Source organism: Hermetia illucens, chromosome 5 (assembly GCF_905115235.1).
Source record: "Hermetia illucens chromosome 5, iHerIll2.2.curated.20191125, whole genome shotgun sequence".
In the NCBI taxonomy this organism is placed as follows: Eukaryota; Metazoa; Arthropoda; class Insecta; order Diptera; family Stratiomyidae; genus Hermetia; species Hermetia illucens.
In genome coordinates, this window is record NC_051853.1 from 96,420,617 (window position 1) to 96,439,358 (window position 18,742).

An 18,742-nucleotide genomic window follows, 5' to 3' on the forward strand; every position below is an offset into this window, starting at 1 on the left:
AAGAAGTTTGAATAAATAATATTTTTCTGTAAATAAGCCGGTCTCAAGCCCGGTTGAGAAAGAACAAGTCGGGAAACCGGAAGCTGGACGCTTCAGGTACGAAAGGTTTTGTGTATTTCTTAGTACGTAGCACGTAATATATGCATACATTATGTGAGAATATCCACTTTCGGATGATATTGACATTCATAGTCTTGAATTTGCGAAGAAGCCACAATTTTGACGTATCATAACTTTGTTAATAATAGTGTGATTTCCACCAAACTTGGCACGATTATGCTCTATATTATACCCTATATTGCTGTGAAATTTCGTGGTGCTAGGATGAACTTAAGGGGGGTTTTGCAGCTAATTACTAAAAATTATAGTAATATACTATTATTAACTTTATTTATACAGATATCACTATGGAAGGTATTTTGGAGCCTAGACACCATAAGGTGGCAGCCTCCTGATTTTTTTCAGATTTTTCGGTTTGGTAGTTTCTGAGAATGGCCCCCTTAAAGGAATGATCACTTTCAACCCCCCGCACTCCCCACTTTTCTAACAAATGTCAAAACTAAGACCGGCTTCGAAAAGTACTAAACGAGACTTTTAATTTGATACCCCACATGACTATATTTGATGAAAAAAAATGTACACCCCCTTTTGCATGTATGGGGACCCCCCCCCCCCCTTAAGTTCGTCGTAAAAGGATGTAACTCACTGTATGCGTGAGCGTTCACAGTTCCCATCTTTCTACCAAATTTGGAGTCAATCGCTACAGCCGTCTCCGAGAAAAATGCGTGTGACGGACAGACAGACAGACAGACAGACGGACATACAGACAAACAGACAGTAAACCGATTTTAATAAGGTTTTGTGTTTACACAAAACCTTAAAAAGGGATAGATAGCTCCAGTTTGAATGGTTGCAGGCCACGGTAGTGTCTCTGGGGATAGGTGAGGATAGTGCGAAATTGCACATTACTCAATGAGGAGGCTGTCACAACACCTGGCACGGTATGAAATGCAAATCCATAAAAGGAGGAGAAAGAGTATTTACATCTGTTGCGGATAACTGGCCAAGTCGTCTAATTTGCCTATTGGGCTCCCTTAATGGTGACCATGGCATCGAAACCGCTAATCGTGGGCCGGTTCGACGTCTAGGTGACCACTTCAAAAGGTTAGTGTAGGCAGTACATGAAGTGGACTGAGCAAATGAACCTCCTTTAATACGAAATAACAACGCCGGGAGCAGGTACAGCATCTTATCGTCCTTTGTAACAACAAAGATTAATCAAGCGTGTCTCGTAAAACGAGCATGTGACTGTGCAGCCGACTTCAGATTGCACACAGAGGCATAATCGCAGAGATCACTAGCCGTCATCAGGGAGCATGTTTGACTAGAGGTCGTCATGGAAACTGGTAATCAAGAGTCGATGGGGACAGAGACAGTGGCATCAACAACACCACGCCACACTGCGAGCAACGGTTTCAGCACTCACCATAGCATTATTTTCACCGTCCCACTGAAATGTCAGCTGAAATTCAGCATATTCCAAAGAGAGCGAACAGAACTTCTGGAAATGAATCTTTCGTATGGTGCAGGTAATCCAAGAGCCATATGTCGTTGCTACAACAGCAATTACTGCAATTGCGACTGTCAGATTGCACGGTCAGAAGATTTGCTTTTGCGTTATTAATTTCGGCGAGTGAAAATATCCATCATAAATTCGTTTAGAACGTCGACAGGACTCGCTGAGGTAGGTCATTGCTTGACTGACTCACATCAACACTGGTAATGTCAACAGATAGGTGAACAATAAAATGTAGAGAATTTAACGAAAATACGGCGTGCCCAGTAAAATGCTCGTAGCTAAAATTATATCGTATGCAGTCGGTAGCGACGATATGTACGCAAGGCCTTCCCAGCATGCTAAGAACATAAAAAAACGCGAAAAACCAAAAAAACTTTATGAAATCACTCAAAAAATCTCAACAGAGCATCCACACAATGCAGTTTTCGGTAGTTGAAGTAAATGTATGTTGGGGTAGGCTTTGCTGATTAGCCGACCAGAGACCAAAGATAGTCATAAGAATTCATTTAAGGTTTACTGATATGAACGGAATTCAACACTCGATGATTCTGCTTACACCAACGGAAACTACCGATATAGTGGAGAAGGATGCTTTCTACGTGCAATTAAACGCAGCTCTGTGAAAGATGTTCTGAGAAGAACGTCAATGGTCGACTGCACCTCGACGATGATGAACAACTGAAGAGATGAAAAAAACCGTGTCACACCTGATGGGGTTCCCTTTCTTGTGGATGAAATGGCTAATCACGATAACATGCGGATACGGGCTGCTCCTCCAAGAAGACGAGAAATTATTCGGCCACCAATGCCCTCAAACGGAACAAGGCCGTTGATGATGCTTTTGCCGTAGAGCAATTTTTCGTTGCACCCGCAATTACTGCAGATCTGCAGCTCCCACTCGTACGGAGCTTCCGTTGTAAAGGTAATAGCTAAAATAATGCTGGAAGCCATGGGAGAAGGCTGGCTTTTATTCCGGAACCTCCTACATTGGCCACATCGACACCTTACGGATCGGTTTACAAAATTTAGATCGCTGCACCTGCTTTTCAGGGATTTCGAGAAAGTTTTCAACTGCAGGAACAATGTGATGGCGCAAATTGTCACGTGCGGGGTCGGCGTAAAAACTCGTCAAAGCGTAATCCGCCAGGGTTGCATCCTGTCGCCGATATTATTTCTTCTTGTTATCGGTGACGTTCTTTATGCTACCTTGACCGGAAGACGTGGAAGAATTCAACGGACGATCTTTCCTCCAATGGGATGTTGCCCGAAACATTAACAGCGCACTGTCTAAAACCTGGAAATGCAGCTATTTCAACACCAAGATCAAGTTGAGACTGTTTTGTGTTGGTATTCTTTCCCGGTTGCTATATGGGCAAGGGCACTGTGCCCAGAACAGTGGAGGAGGAGTGCGAGCGTCTCGAGAAGTCGTGAGGTGTACTGAAGAACATTTCAGGTAGCCGTGGTCGATGGAGCGTAGGAGTTGTCGATGCGCTATACCTCAGCAGTGAATGAATGGTAATCATTTATCTCCTTTCATAGCAGCATAGAACAGAAATACGTGGAGAGCCAGACCCGAAAATCAAAGAGATTTGGTTTCTCGAGAGAGAGGTGGAAGTTTCCACAATATTTTCAGTTGTTACACTCTAACCTGCTATGGTTTTCTTTGATGTCCTGGAACTCTCACATAGTCGGGTTTCAACCTTACAGATATTGCTGCGAGTTCTCCACGAATTTTCCCATTAACCTACCACAGCAACTTCTTTTCTTATCATATACCATTTTTAAGGTTTTGTGTGAAACAAAACCTTATTAGAATCGAGACGGTGTCTGTCTGTCCGTCTGTCCGTCTGTCTGTCTGTCTGTCTGTCTGTCTGTCTGTCTGTCTGTCTGTCACACCCGATTTATTCGGAAACGGCTGGACCGATTGTCACGAAAATTGGTGAGAGTATGTAATCTGGTGATCCCTTTACATGCAGTAAGTGGCACCATCTTATGTTAAGTTTAAGGGGGGGCTCCCCATACATGTGAATGGAGGGTGCAAATTTTTTTTTCACAGAATGTAGCCATGTGGGGTATCAAATGAAAGGTCTCAATTAGTACTTTTCGAAACTGGTGCAATATTTGATATTGGGTGAAACATGGAGGAGTGAGTGCTCAAAATATGACCCACAAAAAGTGTAACAGGTCTCGTTCTCAGAACCTATCCAACCGAAAAATCTGAAAAAAATCACAGTAGCGCATCTCTACGAAATCTAGGCCTCAAAATATATCCGGTTCCGACATCTGCACAAATAAAGTTAATAATAGTATGATATATTTCCACATTTTAGAAATTTACCCGGCACCCCCCTTGTGTTCATCCCAGAAGTACAAAATTTGGCACGCGTATAATGAAGAACATAATGCACAATTTGGTCAAGTTTGAAGAAAATCCAATCATTATTAACAAAGTTACAGGAGGTGAAACTTTACAATTTTTTGTGAATTTCGTGCACTCTACAACCTGATGACGTCATCATCACATATCAATTCGTCAATACCACAAGGAAATGAGTTCTTATGAATTGGGTCGCAGAGAATTATTTTGTTTTAGTTTTTTTAGTTATTTGCCAGCCAGACATGTGTGCATGTAGGTATATAATATATGCGTGCTAATGAACTTTGGGGGTAGTGCCTAATTCAAATAGATATAAGAAGTAAATCGGAAATATGGGTATTATCAATTTATATACGTGCATATATGTGTACAGTATTCGGAAATAGGCAGTTTGTTTGTTTAGAGTGAGCGTAATATCTATGGCTGTAATATGTACGTATGTCTCGTAGTTTGGAAAAATATGAAGGATTATGTTGGATTTGTAGCTAAATACGGATAGCAAAATATGCGGTGAAATTTCTTACATAAGATGAACACAAAACCTTTATATCCGAAGCGCGAGCTTCCGGTATTCCGACTTGTTAATATGTTTCTGCGTTCGGACCACAAACATATTTTTGGGCTTTTAAAATCAAATAGTCTCTATCGAAAATCAGATTAGTGTGCGACCGTGGAACACGAAGAGGGACTGAAAACTCACGAACTGAGAAAAGATCGATCATAATGACTTATCCTCGTCGAATTTAGACGGTTATGTGAACTGACCTAGGGAGGAAGGAGGAAGGAGGGGCTAATTTTTGCTTATTTTCTAAATCATATGGTTCTTACTCATTCCTTAATTTGATGTTTGTGTTTCCTTTCCTGATTTTTCATTATTTTTCTTTATTTCCTATTTTATTTAGTTCTGATTTTAGTTTTTATTTTCTTCTCATTTTAATAATATCCTATTTCATTAACAATATATCTTTTAAGTGTGTTATTCATCTTTTATTGTTCACCCATTTTGAAGTCACGTTTTGAATGAAAAAGGTAATATTAGTCCCTCTGACTGTTGCATTTAAGGAGTCCCTCATTCCACACTTCCCTAATTCCACCAGGACTTTCTGCATATTACTGAGCGTGACTAGCAGTGACCATGCAAAAGCATGTCAATGGGACACTTCAGTGGAGTTTCGCCACTTCTTTGGCTTTTGGCTTATTTTTGCTCTGAAAGCTGACCTCGACCAGCTCGGATGGTCCCTTAATTATTGAATAGTTTACATAAGTTACAATACACACAATTTGGCAAGTAGTTGTATTTTCCTGGATTTGAATTGCATTTACCTCCTCAGAGTTCCCACTGTAAGCAAGATCGTCCCAAAGGCTTCCTAAAAGTCCAGGACCGAAATTACCTTCACCACCACCGGGTTTAACGGTTTCCCTGTTGCTCCTGCGGTCCCTACAGAGTATCTGCTTACACTCATTCGTAAATGCTGAAAATCTAAAACCGCCAGGGTTGCATCTTGTCACCCATAATTTTTTCGATAATTTTTATCCATGATATTCTTCATTCTACTTTAGCTGGAAGACGTGGAGGAGTTCAATAGGCGATGTCACCCTCCTTATACATTCCTATTACGCTGCTTATATCTGCTTGTTTTCTTACTGAGTCATAAGCCTTGAGGACAGGGCTCTGCATTTGTAGACGGAGGCAAACAGAATTAGTCTCACCACTTATTCCACTGTTTATGGTTGCATTAATGGGCAGAACATTGAAGACGCCAATTAATTTGTATATCAACGAAGCGTTGATCGGCGGTATCGAAGTTGATATACCCCGACTATTAATGGCGCTACTAGATCTACTTTGCTGCTGTTTCAGCACCAACATCAAGCTGACTCAGCATGGTAGGCCAGTGACTCGCCCCAGAACTATGTGCCGTAAACCGTGGTGGCGAATTTCAAGCTTTTTAGAAAATCATAGGCGAGTTGGAGTACATTACCGGAAGCGGCAAAGATGCCGTATAGGAATTGATGACGCGGTATGCCCACATAAGGTTTTCTGGTTTTTTATATATTCAGCCTGCTATATTTCCGCCGTATCAACGATAAAAAGCAGTGAATGCATTTGAGTAGCTAATTTACATGCTTTCAATGTTTTCCTGTAAGGTTCACTTTTATGTAGTGCACACCCAAGTCATCCAATCCATTCTCCCAAGGAATAGTAATTTCTAATCATTTCATTTGTATTGGTTGGTCTGCGGGTATCAATTATGTTTATTCCAAACTCTTTGCATACCACTGAGGTGAATGGATCATTTTGCTGGAACTCGAGAGATTATTGTGAAGTATTACGTGAATCCTGCAGACATCTTCCCAGAAAACTTCCTCCCTGGCTTTCAGCTAGCAAACTAACCATCCATTCTGAACAGCCGTATACGTCTTTCCTTTCAGCCGACGAAAATCCCTAAAATTTCAAAATATAATTTGATTTATGTCGAGTTGAGTCTAAGGCCTTGCAGTGTAAACGTTAAATATTGCAAAACGATTTCGCAAGGCGACTATAGAATGTCCTCCACACATGAGGTCCATAACTTCATGCGTACAGTTTTCGTCCTACGATTAATCTACAAATGGTACCCCATTCAATTTTTCGGTTTGGATCATTTTCATCTTCTGGGCGCATTTCCATTTATAGCTTCGATAGTTGCCCACTGCTTTGTCCTCCAGTGTTTGGCTGTGAAATAACACTTTCGTGTAATGGCGGCCAACCACCGTGCCATCCCCTATAATTTCTTTCTGCTGGGGAGAGGAAGTAAAGCAGCCCATAATCGGGCTGTTATTTATGGACATTATACCAAAATTGTTGCCTACGTAATAATTTATTGAAGTTGTTCATATTATTCTTTTCTCGATGCGAAAGAATGAAATGACCGTTAGGGTCCTTATGAATGCCAGCATTTACCGGCCGAGGTAGAATAATATTCAATAATGTTACAAATGGTGGAAAAGCGGTAATAAATTGTATTTTATATTCAATGTTGGCATTTCCATTTCAAATGTAATATCGCAGATACTGTAAGGAGGCGAAAAGTAACTCGTAATGCTAACACCTGCAAACGGGTCAAATTACATGTTTTTATCGAAACTAATAAATGTTCGTATCGGGGCAGTTAATCTGAAAATCAACAGCATTTCAAACGACGTGATTGCTCATAAATCAAAACTCTGGAGTGGGGAATGAGATTGATGTTGTAATGTCAGTGATTATGTCAGAACATCATGAGCGATTTTTATAGCGGAGAGCTCCATGAAAATAACAATTCCCTTTTTCAATCAGAAAAAAGACTTTTGTAATTTTTATAGGTATCAGCAGAAGATGAGCCCGAAATAAAATCTGCCTTGGCGGCTAGAGCCGCAATGCAAATGCAATGTTTAAAATCAGGAAATGCGCACCTATTTATTCCTTACATCGAGCTGAATTAGCCCAGTAAATTTCTCTTTCACTAAGTATATTTTACAAGTTCGGCAGTTCTGCATTCAAGAGTAGTAATTTTACACGTATATAGGTATATGCATCTCCTTTATATTACATGTGATATAAAACCACAATATTTCAGGAGGTACTTCAACTGTAATTATTTCTGAGGCCGACCATACATTCACCGTCGGGATACACCTTAAATTTGTCTTTCTCTGGTTTGCTTGTGCAGGTCAATTGTAAGGGTACCTCGCCTTATTCTGCTATGTGTGTGGCTGACCTTATACGGTCCATCTTCAACACCTGTTTTATTTTATGTTACGCTGTGAGTCAATCCTCTTCGATCGCACATATGGAGCATCAATTGAAGGTTAAAACTGTCATCTCTTGCCAAAGACGGTCCTGGGGAGGGAGGAATAGAGACCACTTACTATAGTCTGCATGGCCGAGTAAAATCCAGGCGTCTCAGGAAATTAGTTATGCTATTGAGAAGGCAGTATTCGTTATTAATTTATGAGATCTTAACCGATACTGAGATAGTGAACCCTTGTGAGGATGGACTGTCTCTAAAGCTGTGAGCCGGCTGGATTCGTGTCTCCTGCCCTTCACGCAGCAGTTTCGGTTTCAGAAGTTTCTGGGAATGTACCATGTCACCAATTGGGTTCCCCGAAGCCGCCACTGATACCTAGCTACCTATCTTCCAGAAATAAAAAGCCACTAAAAGTATTCTTTGCTTGTCTTAAAATGTGACTAAAAAGGATAGAAATCCATATGTATGTTGACTAGTTAACTAAAAATATTTAAACAGGCTTGGCAATGTAAGGCCATCAATTAGCCGTATAAGGACGAACTTGACAGTGACGGGGGACTACAGTGGAGAAACAAAACGAAGATTTTAATGAACAACTGAATACCGTCCAGGAGAAGCTCCCTAAAGGTGACATTGAAATCGTGCTGGGTGATGTGAATGCAAAATTGGACTCCAACGACATCTTAATCAGAGATGCGGTGGAGAAACACGGTCTTGGTGATCGTAACAATAATGATGGGAGGTTTGCGGATTTCTGCGGCTTTCATCGCATCGTTATTGGTGGCATATTTTTCAAATGCAGTTTGCCCTACTATTAAATGGGTTTCAATCGACCGACAATGACTGGGCGATCAAATTTACCATATTATAATCAACATTAGATTTAAAATATGCGTGACAAAAGAGGCGATTACATCGACCTAGAAAGCGATCACCATATAATTGTCGCTTGCCATCCATTGCGTGTTGTGTTTACCATTTCTCGCAGGACTGGAAAGCTGCCACGAAGTAAAAAGTCAATTCTGAAAGTATATATGATATAGTTACCCCTAGAGGGTAGAAGAGGTATCTTACCGATTAGACAATTTGAAGTTATACCTGAACTATTATTGAAGATAATAAATCTAGTGCATGAACTTAATTGTTGAGCCAAAAAGTTCGTTTTCTTCAGCTTTTGTTCCTCACAAGCGGGGTCGGCTCGTCGTGATCGGTTTCGCCATTTGGCTCTATCAAATGCTTGATCTGGACGCAATCTCGACGCTTTTAAATGTCCATCCATCACGCCACACGTCGCACGCAACATCTTCGTCTCCATTATCGCAAGACACCGTTCAGTGTCTCTTATAGTCGGCCAACACTGAGAACCTTAGAGGGCGACAAGACGGACGACACTGCAGTAAATCTTAGATTTGAGACGTTCGTTGATACGTCGATCGCAAAGAACACCAGTTGTAGAAGGCCACTTCATCCAGATTGCATTAATGCGTGAAGCAATTTCATAACGCAGTTCTCCATTGGCTGATAGCGTTAGCCTAAAGTGTTTAAATCGCTCAGTTCTGGACAGATCGCTCCCGCTGAAAGTAATTGTGCCTGTTTCAGGGGGATCGGTCGTCAAAGTTGCTCGAGATCATTTTTAAGGTTTTGTGTAAACACAAAACCTTATTAAAATCGGCTTACTGTCTGTCTGTCTGTCTGTCTACCTGTCTGTCTGTCTGTCCGTCTGTCTGTCTGTCTGTCTGTCTGTCTGTCTGTCCGTCACACGCATTTTTCTCGGAGACGGTTATAGCGATTGACACCAAATTTGGTAGAAAGGTGGGAACTGTGAACGCTCACGCATACAGTCAATTACATCCTTTTACGTCGAATTTGAGGGGGGGTCCCCATACATGCAAAAGGGGGGTGTAAAATTTTTTTTCATCAAATATAGTCATGTGGGGTATCAAATTAAAGGTCTCGATTAGTACTTTTCAAAGCCGATCTTAGTTTTGACATTCGTTGGAAGGGTGGGGAGCGCGGGGGGTTGAAAGTGATCACTTCTTTAAGGGGCCATTCTCAGAAACTACCAAACCGAAAAATCTGAAAGAAAACAGGAGGCTTCCACCTGCCTGGGCTCCGAAATACCTTCCATGCCGATATCTGTTTAAATAAAGTTAATAATAGTATATTACTACAATTTTTTGTAATTGGTTAGAAACCCCCCTTAAGTTCATCCTAGTACCATGAAATTTTGCAGTGATATAGGCTATAGTATAGAGCATGATCTTACTAAGTTTGGTGGAAATTGCACTATTACTAACAAAGTTATAATACCTCAAATTTGTTGCTTCTTTGAAAATTGAAGACTACGAAGGTCAATATCACCCGAAGGTGGAGACTCTCGCATAATATATGGATATATTGCGTGCTACGTACTAAGAAATACACAAAACCTTTCGTGCCTGAAGCGTCCAGCTTCCGGTTTCTCGACTTGTTCCTATTAGGTACTAGGAAAATATTATCTGCATAAAGCAGTGTATAGGGCGCTGGGCGTTGGATGTCCCGTGTGACGGTATCCATAACAAGAACAAACCGGAGTAGTGAGAAGGCGCTTCCTTGATGAACACCAACAGAGTCATGAAGCAATACACCCGCCATACTTCGAACTTTACTTTCCGGATCGTGGTAAAGTAGTTGAACCCAGCGCACGAGTTCTTCCGGCACTAAGTGTTGTCGTAAAGCATACCAGATGAGTTCGTTTGGCACACGGTCAAACGCTTTCTCTAGATCCAGAAATTCAATGTAAAGAGGGCGATGCTTCTCACGGTGTTTCTCCATGAGTAACCGCGCAGTGTGTATTGCGTCAGTAGTTCCACAGTCTTTGACAAATCCGGCTTGATTCACGGTTACTTCAACGATTTCGCGAATACGGTTGTCAAGAATGCATTCAACAATCTTCATGGTATGGGAAAGTAACCGGATCGGACGGTAATTTGAACATTCTGCTGGACTACCTTTCTTTTTCCATATTGGAACAGTAGAACTTTCTTGCCAGTCAGATGGTGTTCTTCCTTCCTGAATAACCCGATTAAAGAATTCATTAAACGACAGCATTGGCTCCCAGCTCTTTTCTTTCCAAGGCTCAGATGCGATGTCGTCAAGTTCTGTGACTTTCCCCGATATCATCCATTTTATTGCGGTCATACAATTTGTCGATATTGTTTTCATAGTACGAATTGTCTTTCATCATCATCAACGGCGCAACAACCGGTATCCGGTCTAGGCCTGCCTTAATAAGGAACTCCAGACATCCCGGTTTTGCGCCGAGGTCCACCAATTCGATATCCCGTCCTGGCCCACGCCATCGCTCCATCTTAGGCAGGGTCTGCCTCGTCTTCTTTTTCTACCATAGATATTGCCCTTAAAGACTTTCCGGGTGGGATCATCTTCATCCATACGGATTAAGTGACCCGCCCACCGTAACCTATTGAGCCGGATTTTATCCACAACCGGACGGTCATGGTATCGCTCATAGATTTCGTCATTGTGTAGGCTACGGAATCGTCCATCCTCATGTAGGGGGCCAAAAATTCTTCGGAGGATTCTTCTCTCGAACGCGGCAAAGAGTTCGCAATTTTTCTTGCTAAGAACCCAAGTTTCCGAGGAATACATGAGGACTGGCAAGATCATAGTCTTGTACAGTAAGAGCTTTGACCCTATGGTGAGACGTTTCGAGCGTAACAGTCTTTGTAAGCTGAAATAGGCTCTGTTGGCTGACAACAACCGTGCGCGGATTTCATCATCGTAGTTGTTATCGGTTGTGATTTTCGACCCTAGATAGGAGAAATTGTCAACGGTCTCAAAGTTGTATTCCCCTATCCTTATTCTTGTTCGTGCTTGTGTTTGACCAGTGCGGTTTGATGTTGTTGGTTGATTCGTCTTCGGTGCTGACGTTGCCACCATGTATTTTGTCTTGCCTTCATTGATGTGCAGCCCAAGATCTCGCGCCGCCTGCTCGATCTGGATGAAGGCAGTTTGGACGTCTCGGGTGGTTCTTCCCATGATGTCGATATCGTCAGCATAGGCCAGTAGTTGGGTGGACTTGAAGAGGATCGTACCTCTTGCATTCACCTCAGCATCACGGATCACCTTCTCGAGGGCCAGGTTAAAGAGGACGCATGATAGCGCATCCCCTTGTCGTAGACCGTTGTTGATGTCGAATGGTCTTGAGAGTGATCCTGCTGCTTTTATCTGGCCTCGCACATTGGTCAGGGTCAGCCTAGTCAGTCTTATTAATTTCGTCGGGATACCGAATTCTCTCATGGCCGTGTACAGTTTTACCCTGGCTATGCTATCATAGGCGGCTTTAAAGTCGATGAACAGATGGTGCAACTGTTGTCCATATTCCAACAGTTTTTCCATCGCCTGCCGCAGAGAGAAAATCTGATCTGTTGCTGATTTGCCTGGAGTGAAGCCTCTTTGGTATGGGCCAATGATGTTCTGGGCGTATGGGGCTATCCGGCCTAGCAAGATAGTGGAGAATATCTTATAGATGGTACTCAGCAACGTGATACCTCTATAATTGCTGCACTGTGTGATATCTCCCTTTTTATGTATGAGACAGATTATGCCTCGCTGCCAATCGTCAGGCATTGATTCGCTGTCCCATACCTTGAGCACAAGTTGATGAACCACTTGGTGTAACTGGTCGCCTCCATATTTAACCAATTCGGCTGTAATTCCATCGGCTCCTGGCGACTTATGATTTTTTAGCCGATGAATTGCACGGACTGTTTCTCCTAAACTTGGTGGTGGCAGTATTTGTCCGTCGTCTTCAGTTGGCGGGACCTCCAACTCGCCGATGTTCTGGTTGTTCAGTAGCTCATCAAAGTACTCAACCCATCGCTCTAATATGCCCATTCTGTCGGAAATCAGATTTCCCTCTTTGTCTCGGCAGGATGAGCATCGAGGTGTATAAGGCTTCATCCTGCTGACTTGTTGGTAAAACTTCCGCGCCTGGTGCGGTTGCTCCCTGTACTTTTCTAGTTCACAGACTTGTTGGTTCTCCCAGGCTTCCTTTTTCCGTCTGTGAAGTCGCTTCTCCGCTCGACGGAGTTCGTGATAAGTCTCTGCGCGTGCCCGCGTTCTTTGAGAATGCAACATTACTCGGTATGCGGCATTCTTCCGTTCCGTTGCTAGCTTACATTCATCGTCAAACCAGCCGTTCCGACTCCTTTTGCGGCTGGGGCCAAGTATATTTGTGGCCGTATCCATGATAACGTTCTTCAGGTGGTTGTGAAGATCATTAGTTGATGCTTCATCTCCAGGTCCTCTATTGACTGCGGTTATTGCGGCATCCATTTCCCTCTTATAGGTGTCGCGGAGGGTTGTGTTGTGGATGGCTTCAGTGTTCACTCTCACCTGATTGTCAGAGGGGATTCTAGGTGGTATTGTTATTCGAGCTCGGAGCACCATGCCAACGAGATAGTGATCCGAGTCTATATTGGCCCCCCTATATGTCCTGACATTCATCAAGGCTGAGAGGTGGCGGCGTTCGATCAACACGTGGTCAATTTGGTTGAAAGTGGTCCCGTCTGGAGAGGCCCACGTATGTTTGTGGACCGCTTTCCGCGCAAACCAGGTACTTCCAACAACCATTTCGTGTGACCCTGCTAATTGAATAGTCCGCAGTCCGTTATCATTTGTTTTTTCGTGTAAGCTATGGGAGCCAACGTATCGCCTGAATACGGGCTCCTTCCCTACTTGGCTGTTAAAATCCCCAAGTATGATTTTGATATCATATCTGGGACAGGCTTCGAGGGTTCTTTCTACTGCCTCGTAGAAGGTATCCTTCTCCGACTCTGCAGTCTCCTCTGTAGGGGCGTGAACGTTTATGAGGCTTATATTTCTAAACTTGCCTCGCAAGCGCAGAGTGCATAGCCGTTCGCTTATGTTTTCAAAGCCGATAACAGCAGGTTTCATTTTTTGGCTGACTAAGAAACCTACTCCGAGCACATGGTTTACTGGATGGCCGCTATAATATATGGTGTAGTGGCTCTTCTCCAGGAAACCGGTCCCTGTCCATCGCATCTCTTGCAACGCTGTTACATCAGCCCTATATTGGGACAGGGTATCGGCTAGCTGCTTATCAGCTTCATCTCTGTACAGGGAGCGCACGTTCCATGAGAAAATGCGCAAATCGTTGTTCCTTTGTCGTTGCCGGGTCCGTCGTTTTGAAATCCGTTCTATCCGAGGCTCCTGTTGTGGCTTCGTAACATGTTGTTTTCCGTGTAGGGTTGTCAGCCCTACCCAACCCCCAACCTAGAGGACCAGTTGGTACAATTTGTCCCGTTTTTAGGCGCGGGAGACTCGCCTTCATCCTTCTCCGTCTGCAGCTTTTCGTCAAGAAAGAGCTCCCAGTGGTCACCACGTGGAGGTGGAGATAGGGTTTGGTAGTAGAGCTGTTGGTGTTGGTTCAGCAGGCATTTCCCAGGTTTTATGCTCCATCGTGGGTACCAATCCACGTTTCGCCCCGGGACCTATACTACCCTTTGACCACCAAAATAGGTTTCAGTTTCGACGATTACCTTATAATCGACGCTAAATTTCTTTCCAGCGATCTTCCGATCTGAGAGCACAAAAATGTCGCTAGGAGCCAGGTCTGGAGAAAACGGTAGATGCCAAAGCAATTCGAAGCCCAATTCATACAATTTTGCTATCGTTTTCATTGATTTGTGACACGGTGCACTGTCTTAATGCAACGGCACTTTCCTTTTCCTCAAATGGGGCCATTCCGCGATTTCTTGTTTCAAACGCCACAATAACGCCATGTAATAGTCACTGCTGATGGTTTCGCCCTTCTATGAATATTATATCATGCGCTCCCCAAAATAATAATGCCCTAGCCTCAACAGCCATCTTTGCACGCTTTGGCGTCGTTGGGAGTCGAGAGCTTTAAATACTGCTTAGAATCGTTAACTCGTTGTTGTTTTTGCTCGATTGAGAGCTCGCGCGGCATAAACTTTGAACAGACCTTTCACATACCATGCACATATTGCTTTGATATCCTTAGAGCCTCAACCATCTCTGGACAACTTCTCTTTTTGGTCATCCAAATACTTTTGTGGACTTTTGGAATGCTTTCGTCGGTAAAACCCTTTTTGGGGCGTCTACTGTCTGCATCGTCCTCGGTGTTCATTTTGCGTCGTTTAAACTTAGCAAACCTCTTGTCCACGGCTGGTTCAAAGTCCAATAATATCTATTTCTATTTAGCCAAAGTTTGGCTTCAACAATATTCCTTTCGCCAGAAAGCAATACTTTATTACCAGACGAAAACACTTTGCCCAAAATGTTCTTTCACACAAACTAGTAGCCCGACAGCTGTCAAATATACAGTTGTTTTTTTAAGGTTAGGGTTAACTAAAAGTCATACCGTTTTAATACTAGTACCTGTGTGTTAGCCTACGAATTTTTCACCCCAACTGTTAGGGGTAGAGAGACTCGACTGAATGATGATTTTCTTTATTTAACAATAATAATAATTGTTGGCGCATCAGTCGATATTGGATCAGGGCTTTGAAGTGTGTTAGAACAGTTCTTTTAAGACCATAACGGTACAATACATCGCCAGAAGCAATGTGGTCAGCATTGCGCTCGTCCGAAATTACTACGCTGTTTTGGCTCAGCTACTCATTCCCAGCTGAATCGACTGGTATCCTACATCCCATCATAATCACTTTGCTACCAATAAAATTTGAATCGTGATCTTCCGCTGCGGTAGCCCAGACCTGTCTGACAAGGAAATCGTGGAAGCATATCACCAGCTTTATATGGCTTGTGTTTGGTTGAATCCTTTCACTGGATATCCTGTAGCTATTTCGCTTTGCCTCACTGATGACATTTCTGTATTTCATCAGTGCGTTTCTGTACCTCGTTTTAGCCAGACATCCTCATATGCATCAAAGACGACTCTATTGAGGTCTTCCAGCAATGTCTCCAATTCTGTTTCAGACTCGCTCTCAATGTTCAACCTTTCTATTCCTGTGAGCCGACATAGACAACCTGCCGATCAGAAGAGAAATGAAAGTAAGTACTCACCTCTTCAATTGGGGTCGCTGGTTCCCCAAATTTCATTATGTGCATTAGCATCGCATTCGACGAGAAGTCGGCTCCCTCTTGCTGAATTTGACCAGTGCGACCCCGACTAGTGGCGAGATCATCATCATCATCAACGGCGCAACAACCGGTATCCGGTCTAGGCCTGCCTTAAGAAGGAACTCCAGATATCCCGGTTTTGCGCCGAGGTCCACCAATTCGATATCCCTAAAAGCTGTCTGGCGTCCTGACCTTCGCCATCGCTCCATCTTAGGCAGGGTCTGCCTCGTCTTCTTTTTCTACCATAGATATTGCCCTTATAGACTTTACGGGTGGGATCATTTTCATCCATACGGATTAAGTGACCCGCCCACCGTAACCTGTTGAGCCGGATTTTATCCACAACCGGACGGTCATGGTATCGCTCACAGATTTCGCCATTGTGTAGGCTACGGAATCGTCCATCCTCATGTAGTGGGCCAACAATTCTTCGGAGGATTCTTCTCTCGAACGCGGCAAAGAGTTCGCAATTTTTCTTGCTAAGAACCCAAGTTTCCGAGGAGTACATGAGGACTGGCAAGATCATAGTCTTATACAGTAAGAGCTTTGACCCTATGGTGAGACGTTTCGAGCGGAACAGTTTTTGTAAGCTGAAATAGGCTCTGTTGGCTGACAACAACCGTGCGCGGATTTCATCATCGTAGCTGTTATCGGTTGTGATTTTCGACCCTAGATAGGAGAAATTATCAACGGTCTCAAAGTTGTATTCTCCTATCCTTATTGTTCCTGTTTGACCAGTGCGGTTTGATGTTGTTGTTTGATTCGTCTTCGGTGCTGACGTTGCCACCATATATTTTGTCTTGCCTTCATTGATATGCAGCCCAAGATCTCGCGCCGCCTGCTCGATCTGGATGAAGGCAGTTTGTACGTCTCGGGTGGTTCTACCCATGATGTCGATATCGTCAGCATAGGCCAGTAGTTGGGTGGACTTGAAGAGGATCGTACTTCTTGCATTTACCTCAGCATCATGGATCACTTTCTCGAGGGCCAGGTTAAAGAGGACGCATGATAAGGCATCCACTTGTCGTAGACCGTTATCGATGTCGAATGGTCTTGAAAGTGATCCTGCTGCTTTTATCTGGCCTCGCACATTGGTCAGGGTCAGCCTAGTCAGTCTTATTAATTTCGTCGGGATAGCGAATTCTCTCATGGCCGTGTACAGTTTTACCTTGACTATGCCATCCTAGGCGGCTTTAAAGTCGATGAACAGATGGTGCAACTGTTGTCCATATTCCAACAGTTTTCCCATCGCTTGCCGCAGAGAGAAAATCTGATCTGTTACTGATTTGCCTGGAGTGAAGCCTCTTTGGTATGGCCAATGATGTTCTGGGCGTATGGGGCTATCCGGCCTAGCAAGATAGTGGAGAATATCTTATAGATGGTACTCAGCAACGTGATACCTCTATAATTGCTCCACTGTGTGATATCTCCCTTTTTATGTATGAGACAGATAATGCCTCGTTGCCAATCGTCAGGCATTGATTCGCTGTCCCATACCTTGAGCACAAGTTGATGAACCACTTGGTGTAACTGGTCGCCTCCATATTTAACCAATTCGGCTGTAATTCCATCGGCTCCTGGCGACTTATGATTTTTTAGCCGATGAATTGCACGGACTGTTTCTCCTAAACTTGGTGGTGGCAGTATTTGTCCGTCGTCTTCAGTTGGCGGGACCTCCAACTCGCCGATGTTCTGGTTGTTCAGTAGCTCATCGTCTACGATAAAGGGAAGATAGACTTCGCATTATGTATATTTGTCATCTCATCTGCAAAGATGTCAATGGGCATCATTCCAGAGATTACGAATGCTGCATCCTCTGAGACAGTCCTGAATGCCGAGCCCACCCTAAGGGGTGTTCTTTTGTAGACTCAGTTTGTTTCCGTTAAATGTAACCTGCAATGCCTTTCCCCAAACTGAAGCTGCATAGAGCAGGATCGAACTCGCTACCCTAGCTATAAGCAACCCACGTTCGGCATCATCCTTGCCAGGGCCACACTTGCAGTTAATGCTTTTATAATAAACATACTGCACGTGTTGCTAAGCTTCCCGTCTATCATCAGTCCCACGAATTTGACGGCAGGCTTAGAAGTGATGATCTGATTCGCAATTTGAATACGGGAAAAATTTCTTTTACGACGCTTGGTAATGAAGGCCGCTTCGGTTTTTCCCTCTGCAAGTGTCAGACCAGAACACTCTAGCCAACCCTTAACAGCATTGATCGCTTCGCATGAGTATAACTCAGCATCTTCGAGGTGCTTTGCGACCACAACCAGCGTAGCCCACTACCGAGACTTCCTCCGGAACGGGAAGATTATGTACATCGTTGTACATCTGTTTGTCACACTCGATTTATTCGGAAATGGCTAGACCAATTGTCACAAAAATTAGTGAGAGCATATAATCCGTTATTCCCTTTACATACAAAAAGTGCCACCATTTTGTGTTAAGTTTAAGGGGGCTCCCCATACATGTGGATGGGAGATTCAAATTTCTTTTTTATAAAATGTGGTCATGTGGGGTATCAAATTAAAGGACTCAATTAGTACTTTTCGAAGCTGGTTCAATATTTGATTTCCCGTCCCCTAAACATAGGAGAGTTAAGGCTCAAAATATGACCATCTAAAAGTGTAACAGGTCTCATTCTCAGAACCTATCCAACCCTATGAAATCTAGGCCTCAAAATACATCCGGTTACGATATCTGTACAAATAAAGTTAATAATAGTATATATCCACATTTTAGAAATTTAGCCGGTAACCCTCTTATGTCCATCCCAGAAATACAAAGTTTGCCATAAGTGTCAAGAATAACATAGCGCACAATTTGGTCAAGTTTGAAGAAAATCCAACTGTTATTAACAAAGTTATAAGGAGTCAAACTGCCATT